This window comes from Schistocerca americana, chromosome 7, assembly GCF_021461395.2.
Source record: "Schistocerca americana isolate TAMUIC-IGC-003095 chromosome 7, iqSchAmer2.1, whole genome shotgun sequence".
Classification (NCBI taxonomy): Eukaryota; Metazoa; Arthropoda; class Insecta; order Orthoptera; family Acrididae; genus Schistocerca; species Schistocerca americana.
The window spans coordinates 589,715,690-589,734,311 of NC_060125.1; the positions used below are offsets into that span (position 1 = coordinate 589,715,690).

Consider the following 18,622-nt stretch of genomic DNA (forward strand, 5'->3'; position numbering starts at 1 on the left):
AGGTGAAGACTCGAAAGCTTTTGTGATCAGATCTGGTGTCAGACAAGAGAATGATTGTCCCAATTGCTGTTCAGTTGTGTGCCAGAAAAGGTAATCAGGTTTTGGAGCAAAAGAACAGAAGAAATGGAATTTAAAAAATCATAATAGCAAAGGGTACAATCTGAGAATTGATTATCTGGATTTTACAGACGATCTTGCCATCTTAGCTGAATCTACAGAAGACCCAACAACACAGATAAATCTCCTACAAGAGACAGCTTCAATATCAGGCTTACGTATAAATTTTGGAATAACATATGCGAAGAAAACACCGAAATACATGGAAACTAGTTATGGAAGAATAAAATAGACTACAAAATTTTGAATATGTAAGTGAAATAACACAACCAAATGCCTTGGACGCAGAAGCTAACTTAGCAAGGGCAAGGAAACGGAATGTAACTTTTCAGTTAACAAAAAGTGCATAACACGAAATTATCCGTGAGTACAAAAGTCCAGCATTACAGAACTGTCTCTAGACCAGAGTACCACTGAAGGAGTCACTTGAGCTTATTGAAGAGAAGTTTGATAGAGCTCTCCTTAACCTATTCGGGTATGTACTGACCTCGACGTACTTCCTATATGGAGGTCAATTTTACGAACAAACAGAAGGGGTGGCGATGGGCAGCCCTCTATCACCGGTGGTGACCAACCTATTTATGGAAAGGTTTGAAGAAGAGACACTCTCTTCAGCCACATATCAACCCAAGTGCTTTTTTAGGTATGTGGATGATACCTTTGTCATCTGGCCCCATGGTAGGGAGAAGTTAGATGAATTTCTGCTACATCTGAACTCTTGCCATCCGAATATTCAGTTCACAATGAAAATGGAGAAGGATGGACTAGTTCCGTTCTTAGATGTTCTAGTGAAGAGAAAGGCAGATGGCACATTTGGACACAGTATGTACCACAAACCTACGCACACTGACTTATACCTATAAGCCATAAGTTGCCACCATCCGACACAGAAGAATGGAGTGCTCAAAACACTGGTCCACAGAGCACAAACTCTGTCAGATCCTGATAGTTTGGCCACAGAAATAAAACACGATTAGTGTTCAGCAGGAATGGGTACTCCTCTAGAGATATCCAGAAGGTGCTTCAACCTGCCAATCAGCCAAAGGATCCAGAAGAAGAACCAGAAGAGGCAAAGAAGATGGCATACCTGCCATGTGCCGGACCTATCTCTGCCAAAATCAGCAGGATTCTCTAGAAATATGACATCAAGAGCATATTTTGCTCACCCACCAAAATTGGGGCTATGTGGGGCACTGTAAAAGATGACCTGGGGCTACGCAAGCCAGGTATTTACAACATACCATGCCAGTATGGGATGTCATACATTGGCCAGACCACCAGAACTGTGGACATCAGGTGTAAAGAACACCAGAGACATACCAGACTCAGACAGGCAACTAAATCAGCCATAGCAGAGCATTGTCTGGAACCTGGTCATTCAATTGATTACAATGACACCAAGATTGTGACACAGACCTCAATATTTTGGGACAGTGTCATTAAAGAAGCCATTGAGACTAAGGTCACAGATTATCTAATCAACCGTGACTCGGGATACCGAATCAGCACTGCCTGGAATCCAGCGCTTGAGCTTGTAAAAACTCAAAGCAGGACACTCTGGGATTGTACAAGAAATAGAAGTGGAGACCGAGAGAACAGCCGTGAGACAAGGTGTCGGACATTAGAGACCAGATCTGACACACCCCAGATCATGAACTCGACTTCAGAAGACGGCCAGGCCGGGCGCGGACGGCTGTGGGAACACCGGCGACCAGAGAGGGACAATATAGCCGCGTCTGGCCGGCGCGGACCGCAGACGGAACACACGACGCGGCGCGGACCGATTATGGAGCGCCCAGCACGAAACGGAAGTGTAAATCATAGTAACAGTCATGAGACAGAGTACCCACCATCTCAGATCGGGTCGGACACACCTCAGATGACGACCACAACCGTTGAGGACGGCCAAAACTGGCGCGGACGGCAGTCTGAACATCCGCGACTGGAGGGGTCCATTGAACCTGAGTCTGGCGGGTGCGGACCACAGACGGAACACTCGACTCGGCGCGGAGATTAAGGAACGGCCAGCTCCTTCCAGGCATAAATACCGCACTCGATCGACCCAAGGACCAATCTCAGGTAGCACCTCAAGAAGACAGCGAGGCACGCTGTTGAAATATCGTGCGAGAACGACGAGAACATCCGGCTGGATTCCCGAGTATCCAAGATGTTACTTGCAAGACATGCTGGTCGAGGTTTTCGAAAGATACAATAGCTCTTTGTGATTGGGCAGGTGGAATGCAGCCCGACTGTTGATCACAGTTGGGGCCTAAATAGTACCAGAGAGCGCTAGAAACTTAGCCAATGAATCACAACCCTGCAATTACATACACTGCGTACGCACTGTTTGCTACAAAAACTGCTTCCTAAATTCAAGACACTTAGGCAAGAGAATCGGTCTCCAACAAGGACATATGGAAAATTCATTACTTTTTTTTAAGACACAGTATCTATATCGAGGTCAGCCCCTGATTGAATGGCATAGCAGCTGGTCAGAAGACGACACCGAACGATAAAGCATTTTTTTCTGGGGATGTATGAGCTGCAGAAGTGCAAGTCTTCTTCCTCAACACTCGCAAGTGGGCGGATAGGTGTGATTGTAGTGTTACAGAACATTAGTGAGATGTTGTGTATTAGTTACCTTGCTCCATCGACGTTGGTAATTCCTCTCCAGAAACAAATTCTAGCCTAGCTGTTAAAGTACACATAATTAGCGTAAGATGCAAATAGTGATTCTGAATAACAAATCAAAAACGTATGGTTGGTGGTGCGTGACAGTTGCAATTAAAAAGAAGTCTTATCCCGATTAGCTTTGTTTACTCCTAGTTGTGACCCCGTTGGCGGCTTTATCGTTTTTATCAGCTCCTGCTGACGTTGTTGCACATTCTGCACACAGAGTGTTGGGAACGTCTGCTGGGCAGCAGGGCACAAAGGTGAAGGTGTAGATAGGGGACCGCTGTGATTGAGCAGAGAAAAGCAGACCTAGGTCTGCTGGTTTCCGCAGATTACGCAATCCGGGCGCGCGAGCTCAATACAACAACAGCATTTTAAACTTCTTATGAGCAATCTTTTCACCATCTCAAAACAGGCCCTCCACATCAATATCTGTCTAACTGCTCCTTGCCCATTTATTGCAGATAGACAAGATGGGGTCTGGTAGTATGTCTCTTTATGTTACGGATCATGATTTTTCTTGAGTTCATGGGGTGTAGTTTCTTTCATTCGAAAGATTGCTAAACAGTGTTCGTCTCAGCCCTTTTTCCACGTAGCAGTTCTCGCATTCTAAGATACTTTTAATCTTACATTTGTGATTTAAGCGTTACAAACTTTATACTGTTATGCATTTACGAGGGTGGTGGTCCCATAAGCACCCGACCCAACAAATAAAACACAAAAGTTTTGGAAAAAGGTGTATTTATTTTTCAACATAATCTCCTTTCAGCTCTATATTCCCAACGATGCTCAATAAGTTCGATACCCTTTTTTATAATGAGAACTGTCTAACTCCTCAAAACAGTCATTAATTGCCGTCATCACGTCTTCATTTGTTGAAAATCTTTGACCACCGAGCCATTTTTTCAAGTCTGGGAACAGAAAATAATCCGATGGGGCTAAATCTGGAGAATAGGGTGCACGAAGTAGCAATTCAAACTTTAATTCATTAATTTTGGCCTTTGCAATAACGGACTTGTGAGCTGGTGCATTGTCCTGAAGAAACAACACTTTCTTCTTGGCGAAATGCGGCGGTTTTTGATTGATTCCTTCGCTCAAACGTTGCAATAAGTTCGAATAATACTCGCCGTTGATAGCTTTTCCTTTTTCGAGGTAGTAAATGAAAATTATCCCACGCGCATTCCAAAAAACCGACGCCATGATATTGCCAGCAGATGAAACTGTCTTCGCCTTCTTTGGAGTCGGTTCTCCAATTTTTGTCCATTGTTTTGATTGTTCTTTTGTCTCGGGAGTGAAGTGGTGGACCCATGTTTCATCCATGGTTATGAAATGGGGCAAAAAATCAGCTTTGTTGCTGCTAAACTTCTCTAATCACTCAACTGAAACACTTCACTTTGTTTGAGTGTGACCAAACCTTGCACACAGTTTTCTCATGTCCAAATTTTCAGATAATGTGCGATGTACCGCAGTTTTTAAATGCTTACTATGTCTGCTAGCTCGCGCACTTTCGGTCGACAATCATGCAGTAGCGCTTTGTGGATTTTTATCACCATTTCTGGAGCCGACACCTCTTTTGGTCGACCACTGCGATGCTCATCTTGACATCTCTTCAGGCGTCGCTTAAACTCAGCTACCCAATATTTTACTGTTGTCAACGAACGAGTAGACTCTTGCCAAATAGAATGTAGCTGAGCTTTAATATTGGTCTCGCTGAGACCTTTCAAAAAAAAAATGTTGTATCGCATAAGGATGACCAGTTTTCTTCATTTTCACAAGTTCACTCACAACATTCACTATTGATGGCTGCCAAACAAATACCAAACAATGTGGCGTCTTCAAACTTGAAACATATGCTTCATAGATCGTACACTTTCTAATCCAGAGATTTTTCAACAACGACTGCCATCTCTCGGTCAGGCCGGGTACTTATGGGACCACCCTCGTAATTGTAGCTTCCATTCCACCAATCAGATCGCAGATGTTATAAGGTAAGGGACTCTCTTGGCCTCTTCGTTTGTACTTAGAGAGGAGATAGTACGTAATGTAGTGAGGTGCGTGTAGCTTTATACAGGGTGTCCTAGGAAGAATGATCAATATTCAGGGATATGACAGGAATCCTAATTTGAACCAACAAACTTCATACAGACATTTGTCCTGTTCCGAGTGGTTTCCTGAGATAAACACATTCAATATATGTACATTGTTATTTATGGAACTTATCGCTTTATACACAACTGGTTTGAGTCATTCTTAAAAAACAGAACGCAAAATTGTGCTGAACAGTTCAAACAGTGTCTAAAATGTAGAAGTTTTAGTGACTACGGACAAATCGCAAAAAGAATCCAATAGACTTCAATTTTGGATAGACTCGTATTCCTATAGCAGACAGACATCCCGAGCAAAGAGGTTGAAAGTAACGAGATAGGCTGGGCTAGAATGAAATGCCAAAGAGGTTGTGTGGGCAAGACACATATTGTCGCGCCACTAGCCCAAAAACAAATGTGCTTTAAATGTTGTCAGAAATATTCGGAGAAGGTTATATGTCCATGGGAAGGTTTTTGCTTCAAATGAGCGTTCCTGTTATACCCTGAATACTGACAATTCCTCCTGGAACATCTTGTATAAAAGTTTCTCTCAGTTTGCAACTTATATTTTTTTATCACACTCTTTCCTTTTTTCCGTTGTTATGATGCGATCTGTGTTGCCCAAGGCTGGAAAAATACAGTAACAAATTTTCTCTAAAAATCCTTGTTAGCTCGTTGCCTAATTAAGGACGACATGTCAGTACTAGCACAGGATGAGAACCGAAATATGAAGACGTACATCAATAGCAGTTTGCGTTATGAGTCTTGAGTGTGACATGGGAGAACAGCAATAAATTTGGTGTCTCCAGGAAACTGCCTTCTTTACTTCGGTCGCCAGATAACACGCAGAAAGCCAGTGTCTTCTTACTGCTGCAAGTATAGTTCTGGAAAGACGCTTCTCCATTCCTCCGACTGGAAAGTTCCTTTATTTCTGTGGAAGTCGGTGACAGACTGCGCTTATTTCATTGCCTCCGTTTCTCGAGGTACAGCAAAACAAATACCGCTTTTCCGGAACACTCTTGAGCACGCGCGATGGAATTTGCAGACGACATGGAGCGGCGCCACTCTCTCTCTCTCTCTCTCTCTCTCTCTCTTTACTGTGAGACGGACCGTAAAAATGCGATCGTAAGGCGGCTGCAGCCTGCAGGGGCGAAACGAGTGCCGAAGGGGAACGTAGGCGATCCGACCCGCGTCCAGCCGTCTCCCGTGGCGCGGGGCCAAATCGACTCAGTGTAAGACTACTGATATTCTTAAAAATATCGGGAATCCGATATAACGATGTTTAAAAAATATTATCAGCTCTCGATATATCCAGAAAAGGTATCGATATATCGACGGAGAAAATACCGACGTACTGGCCTATAAAAATATCGGCTGCACATTGTAAATGCACTACTGGGTTTACAGCTGTATATTTAAGTATTGATATCCTGTACATCAACAAGCTAGCAGCCTGCCTATCCTCCCAGAGCAAGAATTGAAAGGAAAACGATGCATGCTCACACTTCGTGATAACCATCTTACTAAAAATGTTGACTACATGCTAGTGCCACAATAAAAGGCGTCCGATGGTTTTGTCACATACCGGATTTGTCCGGAGCACTTCACGCCGACTTCCCGGTTTTTTCATTTCTGCCAACGCCAGCGACCTAGCAGCAACTTCTGTTGGAAGCGCTGAGCGCCGATTACGTCAGCATTTCCCCTCACACACACATATACATCCGCACATACACAGACACAAGCAGATATTTGTAAAGGTCGGGAAGCGTGGACTGCCGACAAATGGTGCCCCGTTGTGATCAGTGAGATGAATCGCGGTTTTCTTCCACCGACCCCGGATGACCACCGTCGGCGAGTATGGGAACAACTTTGGGGAAGGTCACATTCTTCCAGTGTTTTGGAGAGGCACAGTAGTGTTAGTGTCAGCGTCATGGTACGCGAAACCTTGAGGTCCAAGATAGTGGTGACTCAGAGAACTCTGATGACACAAAGAATCGTCACGGACATCCTTTGTCTTCATGTGTTACCTCTCATATGATCTCATATGACGGTATATTGTTGCGATTTTTCAACAGTACCACGCTCGTCTACACGTGGCACTTATCTGTTTGATCTGCGTGCGTGATGTTGAGGTAGGCCTACTCCTGTGACCAGCAAGATCTCCATATCTATCCCCGATGCAGCACGCGTGGGACCAGCCCGGACATCAGCTCCGTCCCAGTGCCAGCACCTAGCAAATCAAAAAGTATTTTGAACAGTTGTGTGCCAGTTTCCCTCGGTAGTGGACACAACGGCCATATCACAGCTTTCCTTACCGAATCAGTGCTCGCATACAGGACAGAAGGGGTGCAACATCATACTGGTAAGTGGACTCATACTACCAAGTTCTTCGTAAATTTTAATTTAATCGCTTTTGTAATCACTGACACTTTTCTTGTCGCGCAGCGTAGATTTCTAACACTCGCTGTCAAAAAAAAAAAAAAAAAAAAAAAAAAAAAACCTGTCAGAATACGTATCTGTTTGATATGTCAGTGTGCAGCTCACTCTGTTCAGCAGCCCCCTTCCCCATCTTTCTCTCACCCTTGTCTGCCGGTTTCTCTACTGAAGCAGTCTACTCCGTCTTCACTGTTACTCTCAGTGGTACTTTAATATTCTTCGACATCTTCCCTTCTGTTTCTGATGATATTAAAGACGACTTCATTGTGCTAATCTAATCTAATATTATTGTTACTCTTGTATTAGTAATCATAATTATCGTCATGATAACATCTCAGGAACTGAACCACAAGTTCACACAGAAATTCAGAAAGTTTTACACAGTTTTTATACTTACACTCCAAAACAAAACAAAAAAGACGCAACACGAAGAAATTACGCAAATGGAACGGTAATCAGTGTATTCGATGTACGTGTACAGGCAAAAGAGTGATCACAATGTCAGAGAAATTTGATGATTTATTTAAGAGAAAGAGCTACACAAATTTGAGCAAGTCAGTAATGTATTGGTCCACCTCTGGTCCCTATCCAAACACTTATAGGTATTACTTTTGAATACATTGTGGGAGTGAACAGTGATCAATGTGTTATACGAGAAAATATTTACTGTCAAAAACAGCCTTGATCACAATTTATTTATTACGGTGACCGGTTTCGAACACTACTGTGGTCATCTTCGGACCTACAAGTCGTATACAAAGCTTTAATTAGAGCGTTACATACATTAAAGAAAATACATGAAGCTATAAAGCTATAAAACGATGAATTACCAATGAGTAAGATCCTCCTTCTGATGGTAAATCACTACTGGAGAGACCAGTGCACGTCTTGTCTTACTGTATATAATGGAGGCTCCGCCCACTTCTGACGGAATGATGTCATTACTAATCAATGGGTTATAGGTCGAAAAACAATGTAAAATTTCTTGGTTAAAAGAACATTGTCAGGAAAGGAAAATAAACACACACTAAACTTGGCTTGTTTAACAGCTATTGTCAATTAAGAAGCGCTAAAAATATTTAAGCATGTAGGATAAATGAACTTCGTTTTGACAGTACGTGGGTTGCCCTCTCGAAACCGGACACTGTAATAAATAAATTGTGATCAAGACTGTTTTTGATAGTAAATACTTATTGGTTTTGATTGCAGTGTTACTGGATGTACTTCTGAGTAATGTCGCGCCAGATTCTGTCCAATTGGCCCATTAGATCGTCAAATTCTGCAGCTGGTCAGTGGGCCCTGGCATAATGCTACAAACGTTCTCAATTAGGGAGAGATTCGGCGACCTTGCTGGCGAAGGCAGGGGACGTGCTATGAAAAGAAATGGCATCCCAAACCATCACTCTGCAAGGTGTCAAGCAAATCCAACACCTTCCTGACATGATAGCAAATCTGGCAGTATGTCACATAGCTCCGAATAAATCCTGACATTAAATTAACCAAAGTAATACGATAAAAGAGAGAGCAAATGGAATACCACAGGCTAACACAAGAACGCCGAAATGCATTTCATACCTTCCCACCGTGAAACAGACGCAGTTCCGAGGGGAGAAATGAGAACAGAAGCTGACAGCAGAACCGTGTTAAGCTAGAAGGCCCTACGATAAGGGACACCCACATCGCCAGCCGATCGCCGGGAGGTTCACCCCCAGCCCATGTTAAAAGATAGAGCCCTCCATAAGAACAGTATAGATCTTACGATAACACTAAAAGGGCCACACCAGCTGCAAGTTTTAGCGTGAGAAGACTATACGCGTCTCTGTTACGTAGCAAACATTAAAAACATTGCCCCACCACGAAAAGTATAACGTTTCTCATTGGATAGACAGAATTTTTGTAGGCGGAGCTTAAGGTTAACATTGAGACCCTGATTGGTCAGTTGAAAACACCGCCAGATACCTTTTCTTAAACCAACCTCGGTAAATTGTAGTACGGAGAACTTCATGAGAGTTGCTACCGAGACAGCGAGGTTTGTGGAGCTGCGCCGCCCGCCGCCGCCTGACGCTGACTAACCACCGACAAGGTAATGAACGCACGTGATGCCGCATAAGAGCGCATAAGGCTTCACTCAGAACTGCAAAGTCTCATCTGTTACATCCCCTTTTTACGTAATACTAGTGTCGATCGTCAATTAAACTTCGTGGTATTCACATTTGCTACGTGAAGCTAAAATCTGAAATGTGATGATTTTTCTGTTATATAATTATTGAGAAGTCACATTAGCCACTGTAATTTATGACAAGTTAAATAAGTAATTAAAGATAATTGAGGGTCACTGTAGACCATTTTGATAGTTTTGCCTTTTATGAAACTTAACTTAAACCTAGTTTATAGATGTGATATGGCATAGGTCATCCTTCTATCCATTACAGAACTTGGAAACCCATTCAGGGAATATTCGTTCACATTTTTGCTGAACGCAGTTACTTTTAATCATCCTGTATTAAAATATTTCCTTTTATCAATAGTGCAATTTATAAACAATGTTTTGTGAGTAGAATAAAAATTCAAATGGTAAACTTAACTGCTTTTTCAACTTTATTTTACCAGCTAACTAAAAATAGGAAATTCTTGAACCACTTCCACTAAATTTAGTTAGTATTAAGATTCTTTTACAGGGAGTGCAGTGGAGCTGACGCTGAAATCATTAAGTATTTCATTATATCATCGCTAGTCTCACTGAACTCTTCTGAACTCTCCATGTCATGTGTGGCCTGGCGTCTGCTTACCAGCAACAGGTCCCAGGTTCAAACAAGTCAATTCCCTAAAAAAAACGCTCAGAGCGTCGTTGCGCGAAAGTGGTAGGGAGACACGACTTAGAACAAACAGACACCACGCAGAATGTTAGAACTCCTGGTTGTCGAGCCGTATGGCGAGCGACACTCAATTTGGTATCCCACTAATGTCTGGGGCGTCTTCGGTCTGCGATCTCATTGACTAAAGCAGAATTTTCTTCAGTGATGAGTTCTGCTTCGAACTGAGTCCCTATGACCATCAAGACGTGTCTGGAGAGGTCTCAGACACCAGCTGGATACCGGTCTAACTGCCCGTCTCCATATGGTCCGACAGCCATAGCCGGCACGGTAGCTCAACGTGTTCGGTCAGAGAGCCGGTTGGCCTCTGTAATAAATGAGTGGAAGTATCAACCATCGAACTTGAACAGGATGTCTTGCGACGTCCGCAACGAAAAAAAAAAAAAAAAAAAAAAGACGGCCTAGAAGATGGCTATTTAATAAGATAGCTGGGCCCCTTTTTTGTCATCCGTGGCACCCTTAGAACATAGTGGTACGTCGACAATATTCCATGCCCCGTTTCATTGCCATTCATGGCAAGCCACCCTCGGCTATTTCAGCCAGATAATGCCCGCCGGCACACAGCGAGAGCTCACGCTGCTTGCCAAACTCTAACTCGTCCAGCAAGGTCGCCGAATCTCTCACAGATTGAGATTTGGAGCATTATGGGCGCCATCTGGAAAAAATTTGGCACCATAGCCCACAGGAGTATATCCAGTAGCTCTGTCAATCAATGCCAAGGCGAACAAACGGTTGCGTTAAAGGACAGAGGTGGACCAATGCATTACTTACTCGCTTAATTTGTGAAGGTCTTTCTCTTGAATAAATCATCCAATTCTTTCCAAAATTGTAAGTACTTGTTTGTCTGTCCATGTACATCACCCCATCGATTTCCGTCCGGTTCAGATAATTCTTCCTCGGCGCGTCGTGTTGTTCTGTTTTTTTCCTTAGAGATTATATTTTTCCTAATCCACTATAACATAGAGTCTGAAGGTCTGTTCGAGCTATATAAACCAGAAAACATCGAATAAAACATTAGGTCTATACCTGGTTTTAATTTGTATCCTCGTGAAATAAAAATTTTTAATGGAAAAAAATTAAATTTCGGATGAACTGCCGGATGTTAGTAATTTACTGCCACGATATGTGGGGTCAGAGATTTCTCTCCGTCTTTAGGTGTACACTGACGAAAGCACTCTGAGGTCCCCCTTTTGAAACCCAATGCCGCATGCGTTGCTACAATGCTGAACGACGCCGATTAGATATAAAACGAAGCTTTTCTATAACGGGCATCCATGAATTATCTAACCAGAAACTGCCGTCCCGATTCACAAGCGCCTCAAGCAATCGCATTTTTACTGGCTCATTGATAACAGACTTTCAGAAGTTTGAAGTAGGGGCCACAGTTTTTGTTTTTGGTTTGTTCGAAGAGATAAAATGAAAGAAAAGTAGTACCTATTCACATGAAAGAATATTTGTAGTAGAAACGATAGACTTAACAAAGAAGTAATGCCGGCTTATAATTATTTAGCTTTCAAAAGTAAAATTTTACACCAACCAGCATTTGCAATGGGTACCGCCCTGGCCGGTATCATCGCTGAAATAATCATGAACATATAGTGCAGAAATTTTTTGATGAAAAAGCAGAGTTACGTGATAAAATAATATACCGTCACCATTATGTTGATGATTTCATTTTATTATTCCATGATAATGTACAACTACGTGCTGTCAATAAGTAATGTAACACATTTCTTATTTTTTTCTGGAGGCAGATTGGTTTGATTCAGGAGTCCTCAGCACCATATTATTTCCCACTCTTTTGGCTACAAAACCCTAACTTTCAATATAATCGCCGTTCTACGCGACGACCTTAAGCCACCTTACTGGAAGTACCTCTATCCCCGCATGCTACCACTCTGCTGGTCGAGCGAAAAGCTTGCTGCAAAAATGACCTCTCCATCACCACATACTGCTTCCGTGGGATGGATCCATGACAGACCCAAACAAATGGAAGTCGGAATGTTCGAGATACTGGCTGTAGGGTAGGTGAGGACGAAGAGTCCAACGAAGTTTTGTGATCTCCTCTCGGGTGCGCAGACTTTTGCGAGGCCTTGTGTTTCCAAGGAGGAGAAGTTCGTTTGCATTTTTGTGGGGAAGAACTTAGTGAAGTCGTTTCTTCAGTTACCTGAGGGTAGCAAAATAAACTTCAGAGTTTATCGTTGCACTATGAGGAACGATATCAAACAGAACAATCCCTTCAGGTCGTCCCCATGACTTTATCGGCTGAGGGTGCGGCTTTGAAATGTTGGGAGGTGATGGACTGTCGCTTTGTTTCTAGTTCGAAGACATGGTTCAAATGGCTCTGAGCACTATGGGACTTAACATCTGAGGTCACCAGTCACCTAGAACTTAGAACTATTTAAACCTAACCTAAGGACATCACACACATCCATGCCCGAGGCAGGATTCGAACCTGTGACAGTAACTGTCTCGCGGTTCCAGACTGAAGCGCCTAGAACCGCTCTGCCACACCGGCCAGCTCTAAGAGATGAACTCATGTTTCATCGCCTGTGACGATGTTCGACCAAAAGTTGTTAGGATCAGCCTCGTAACACGCAACTTTCCAACAACGGCACTCGGCAGCAAAAGACCTTCTCTTAGTACTTTCTGACGGTGTCTGTACGTGCCAGTGTGACCGCAAGCAAACTGAACCCAGTGTACGAAGGTTGGAACTTTAATAGTGGCAACTGTTTATTTACAGCTCGTAAAAAACCGATACGTGTTTCAAAGTTTTACTGACCTTCAAAGTAGTCACCAGCATTGTGTATACCCGTTGCCAGCAATGTGGAAGTCGTAGGATACTCTTAGCAGTGCCAGTTGTGTTGACAGTTCGAGCGGCGCGGTCTATTGCCCGAAGAATTTGTAGCAGTTCTGAAGCGAATGCCGTGAATCGTTACCTTCAGTTTAGAAATCGAGTTGAACTTACGAGGACCTAAGTAAGGGGAGTACAGTAGGTCGTATAGCACTTATCAGCCCCATTAGTCAAACAAATCAGTAACAGATTGCATTGTGTGTGCTTGAGCATTGACCCATAAGACAGTGGGCACAAGAGCGTCTGTCATAGACAAAACTTAAGAATCTAAAAAGTCAGAGTCCAGTGCTCAAACCTCTGCGCCACCTCAGTAAGTGCAAATGTTAGAAGAAAGTGCCTTTAGACAAATTCTAACTTACCTCCACTTCTTCTACTGGCTGTTGATGTCAGAGACTTGCCATAAAGACGTACAAGTGATAATTTGAGCAATGGATATTTTAACGCTACTGAAGTCGCCCTTACACTTATACGTCCTCCAGTAGGAGTACGTTATTCTCATTAATTATGTAAATTGTGATAACCTATCCGTTTCCTAATCTTATCCTGTGCATACGATAGTCAGGATAAGCCGACAACATCCAGTCCCCCTTTTAACGAATAAGCTATAAAATCTGCACAAGAGGCAAGAGTAATTGGTACAGGAAAATACTATCTACTAAAGGATAAATGCCGTGATTATAACACATTTATTAATCATAAAAACAATGTAAAGAAATTAAATAATGATTACAAATCTCAGGTTTTGCCTGTATTAATACTGGCCCTTAAACTGTATGACTCTGCCCTGTAATGTATTCGCGATCTGTGATTAGGCGCGGAGTAACTGGCATCCCCCGTTGTCCTAAACAGCAAGAAGGAACTACTATCTCAATGAGCAGTGCGAAACCTCAGTGCAGAACGGAGTGAAACATGCGATTCGCCAATGTAAATTCACTTTCCTACACAGGGTGCATAAGCAAGATCACCATAATGAACAGAAGCTGTAAACGTAGAATTTCTAGCCTCGGCGAGATAATAGAAAACTTTTACTTCGCCAAAATTACAGCCGAAGACGTCCGTCGACTGCCTTGGACCTCCAAGACGACTCTCCTGCTCCACGACCTCAAAACGACTCCCTTTTTACTTCTCTCCTCTTTTCGCTGTCTTTTCAAAGTCTTTGCTCCCCCTTACATTTGCCGGCCGCTGTGGCCGAGCAGTTCTAGGCGCTTCAGTCCGGAACCGCTCTGCTGCTACAGTCGCAGGTTTGAATCCTGCCTCGGGCTTGGATGTGTGTGATGTCCTTAGGTTAGTTAGGTTTAAGTAGATCTAAGTTCTAGGGGACTGATGACCTCAGATAAGTCCCATAGTGCTCAGAGCCACTTGAGCCATTTGTTCCCGTTTTGTAGATGGTCCAGATCACAGGCGGGTCCCGGGATTAGTGCCACAAGCGGCTGTGCCGTCCTATTGTCCGAAGGAATGTGTGAGCTTCCTGTATCCTTCCGTTCTACCACGGGTTTCACAGCTCTGCTTTTTCCCCAGTCACCCAACACGCAAACATTTTACAATAAATTAAGTTCACTAGACGATGTCAGTCACATACATGTTTTTAATGAACGAGCACAAACCTGTCTTTTCTATCATTGAAGGGGCTTACTTATGTCGTATTGGATGTAAGGGCGGCGTGTAAGTTGTAAAATAACGCCACCTTGCAACACCTTCCCGTTCCCAGCAATTTTGTGCTAGTATGAGATGACTCTTATAATGTCGTCTCATGCAGTACAAATTTGTTGTATGCCCTGTCAATTTATCAGATCTATCGAGAGCAGACGGATAGACAAACGCAAATATGCCTTTATCCATTCAACAAACATTCACTCCTGGGATGCTACGAGCTTCAATTTATTTTTATTGACATGGTAATTATTTATTTCTTTGTTCGTCGGTGCCTTATAGTCTGACTGATTTTTGGTTTGTAGCACGACTATTACAATGTTCAGGAGCAAAATAACACGTCAGCCAAAGAAAAACGTAAAGAAACGATATAATTTATCTAGCTAATTATGACAAACGGTAGTCTATATTTAATTTAAACTCCTTTCATGCAATCTCTCATCTTTCCCTAACTGGATCTATAGTAATACAACATATCAAAAAATCATATTTGATACATATGTTCGTCCAACATTAAAATTTCTTATATTAGAAGACGGCAGTCTCGTCTTTATCATTTCAACAAATAGGACTTTGTCATTTCATCATTTCAACAAATTCGGCGATTCAAAAAGAATACCACAACTTTAAAAATGTGTATTTAATGAAAGAAACATAATATAACCTTCTGTTATACATCATTGCAAAGATTATTTAAAAAAGGTTTTTTTTAACTCAAAAACAAGTTCAGAGATGTTCAATATGGCCCCCTCCAGACACTCGAGCAATATCAACCCGATACTCCAACTCGTTCCACACTCTCTGTAGCATATCAGGCGTAACAGTTTGGATAGCTGCTGTTATTTCTCGTTTCAAATCATCAATGGTGGCTGGGAGAGGTGGCCGAAACACCATATCTTTAACATACCCCCATAAGAAAAAATCGCAGGGGGTAAGATCAGGGCTTCTTGGAGGCCAGTGATGAAGTGCTCTGTCACGGGCTGCCTGGCGGCCGATCCATCACCTCGGGTAGTTGTCGTTCAGGTAGTTCCGGACAGATAAATGCCAGTGTGGTGGCGCTCCATCCTGCTGAAATATGAATTGTTGTGCTTCTTGTTCGAGCTGAGGGAAAGCCAATTCCCTAACATCTCTAGATACTGTAGTCCAGTTACAGTAGCACCTTCGAAGAAAAAGGGACCAAAATCTTTATTGGCTGAAATGGCACAGAAAACGTTCACCTTAGGCGAGTCACGTTCATACTGAGTTGTTTCCCGCGGATTCTCAATGTGCCCCATATACAGACATTGTGACGGTTGACTTTCCCGTTAGTGTGGAAAGTTGCTTCATCACTAAACACAATCTTTGAAACGAAAGATTCATCTGTTTCCATTTGAGCAAGGATAAAATCACAGAAATCGAACAAATGGACAACTAAATGAAACTTTATAGCTCCCTTAATTCGCCGACAGATAGTGCTTAGCTCTGCCTTTTGTCGTTGCAGAGTTTTAAATTCCTAAAGTTGTGGTATTCTTTTTGAATCACCCTGTATAATAATTTTATGGTGTAATTGTATCTGGAAGTGTTTCTGTCCCTGGTGAATAAGACAGTTAGCTTTACATAATTTATAAACGGTCTGTGTAAGTCCAGTGCTTACTTTTAGTGTACATCCTGTAAATTCAATAGAGGCACAGTTGTAATCATATTGTTTACTTTGACGATCTGCATTTAAAAGAAAATGACAAATGTTAGTTTTCCGACCTACCTTTCAGTGTTAGAGTAACAAAGGGCAATGCACAAATATTTAGTGTGTTCGCTTATAAGAAACATGTAGAAACAGGATTAGTATGATACATTTTAATTTGATACAGTTTACAAAAAATTATTTAAGAAGGCATCGATGAATTTTGTTTGTGGGTGTTGATAAGAGTCTATCAGATGTGATATTACTGTTTGTATGATCCTAACACTATTCACTGATTGACACTTCACTGACACTATTGATGATAGTTTATTTACAGGAGGACACTGTAATCTGTGTGTGGTGGTATGTGGTGTGAACTGACGCGCGTCTCTGGTGTGAATTAACTCGAGTGCGTTTGCAATAAGGTCCATGGGCGCTCAGCTTTCTCGTCGATTGGCACTGATCGCCGAGGTACAGTGACGTCCGTGTATGGCGTGTCTGTTCACATGGTGTGCAGCAAGGTAGAGCGTTGCATTGAGTGTTAATAATCTTCTTGCTTCATGATCTTCTGTCTCTTGTAAACTATTGTAATTTGGTAAGGAACATAGGTCGTTGTAAGTCAATTTGACGTTTAGGATTGGTTTAGGTTTTACTTCAAAACGCGAGGTTTTGTAGTTGCCTCGGTTCCCGCTGGATGGTGTCTGAAGACTCAAAACTATTGGGTTCGAGACGTAAAAGTCACTCTTTAAGCTTTGATGGTGCTACAAGGTGGCAGTGATAGTTTCTTTTGCAGTACACAAACCTCATCTGTGTAAGACCTGCCTGCAGCGGCTGTGACCCCATCAGTTAATCTGCCACGTCATCTGCTGTCGATGCCTTGTTAAACATGCCACCGCTCTGTAGATCATTAGCAAGCTGCGTGGGCCCAATTGAAGCGTGGGACTGCGACGGCGTGTGTCCACTGTCCCGTCACCTTTCACCTTTTGTCCGTGACGCGCTCGCCAGAACAGGTTTTACCGTCTGCGTCCACACCAGCTGTTCGGCCACCCCAGCAGCTGGCGCCTTTTGTCCAGTGTTATCTCGAACAGCTCGCCATACTAGTGCCGGTCATCTGAATACCTGCACCCACTAATGCACACAGTCCAAATCATCGATACCTGTGTATGGATTTCAACACATACATAAACATCGTACATTACATGTATTGTCTATTGAGCCAGATGTTCTTATTTACATTATTACTTTAGTTTTAGTTTTATAAGTACATGTGCTTTAGGTAGCCAACGGCCTTGCCGCAGTGGTAACAGTGGTTCCCGTCAGATCGCCGAAGTTAAGCGCTGTCGGGCTGGGCTAGCAGTTGGAAGGGTGACCATCCGGTCTGCCGAGCGCTGTTGGTAAGCGGGGTGCACTCAGCCCTTGTGAGGCAAACTGAGGAGCTACTTGATTGAGAAGTAGCAGTTCCGGTCTCGGAAACGGACATACGGCCGGGAGAGCGGTGTGCTGACCACATGCCCCTCCATCTCCGCATCCAGTGACGCCTGTGGGCTAAGGATGACACGGCGGCCAGTCGGTACCTTTGGGCCTTCATGGCCTGTGCGGGAGGAGTTTAGTTTTTTAGTTCTTTATGTAGCTCTCCAATCCACCGGACCTGTGTTATGTGGGAGAAACATTTTCATTAGGACATGCGGTGTACTCCAACACATATGGTAAATACCTGTCTACGCTACTTGTAAAAAATTAAACAAACACAAAGAAAACAAAACGCGCTGTCCAGCTTGTCTACTCTGTTGTTATTCTACCAAACCCCCTTTTTTGTTTCTATGATCTCAGAAGCATTCTTCTGCGCCGTGCTTCTCTGGTTGCGAAAGTTGTGTGGGTTTCCCTATGAACATAAGAACCACGGTAGTCATATTTTCTCAGTTGGTAATCCAGCTCTTTCATGTTGCGATCGCCCTTAAGTGTGTCTTTTTTGGTACCTGCAGACGGATGAATCTTTTGCGTGATATTGTGATCACTACTCAGTATCACAGCTACCTCAGTGAGATCTTATTACTAGTACATTCTCTCAAGCGACAATTTTCGGAACTTCTTGTGCCTACAGTTGTGTTAGCTATCTGTATTTAGTCTTACGTGATCAAGCAACTACACTTAACATTCTGACGTCAAGTTCCCACAGACTTTTCAGATTTCAGTGCCTTCATACGCCATCGCGCAGATCAAGCCACCATTATTAATCTCTCGTATCAATAAACCCAATTAAGAGTTTCACTCTACA

The 18,622-nt window shown here is 42.9% G+C and overlaps 1 pseudogene; it reads left to right on the forward strand.

Moving 5' to 3' along the window:
- Positions 1-17,626: 17,626 nt before the first annotated feature.
- LOC124623539 lies at positions 17,627-17,744 on the forward strand (annotated as a pseudogene).
- Positions 17,745-18,622: the final 878 nt, after the last annotated feature.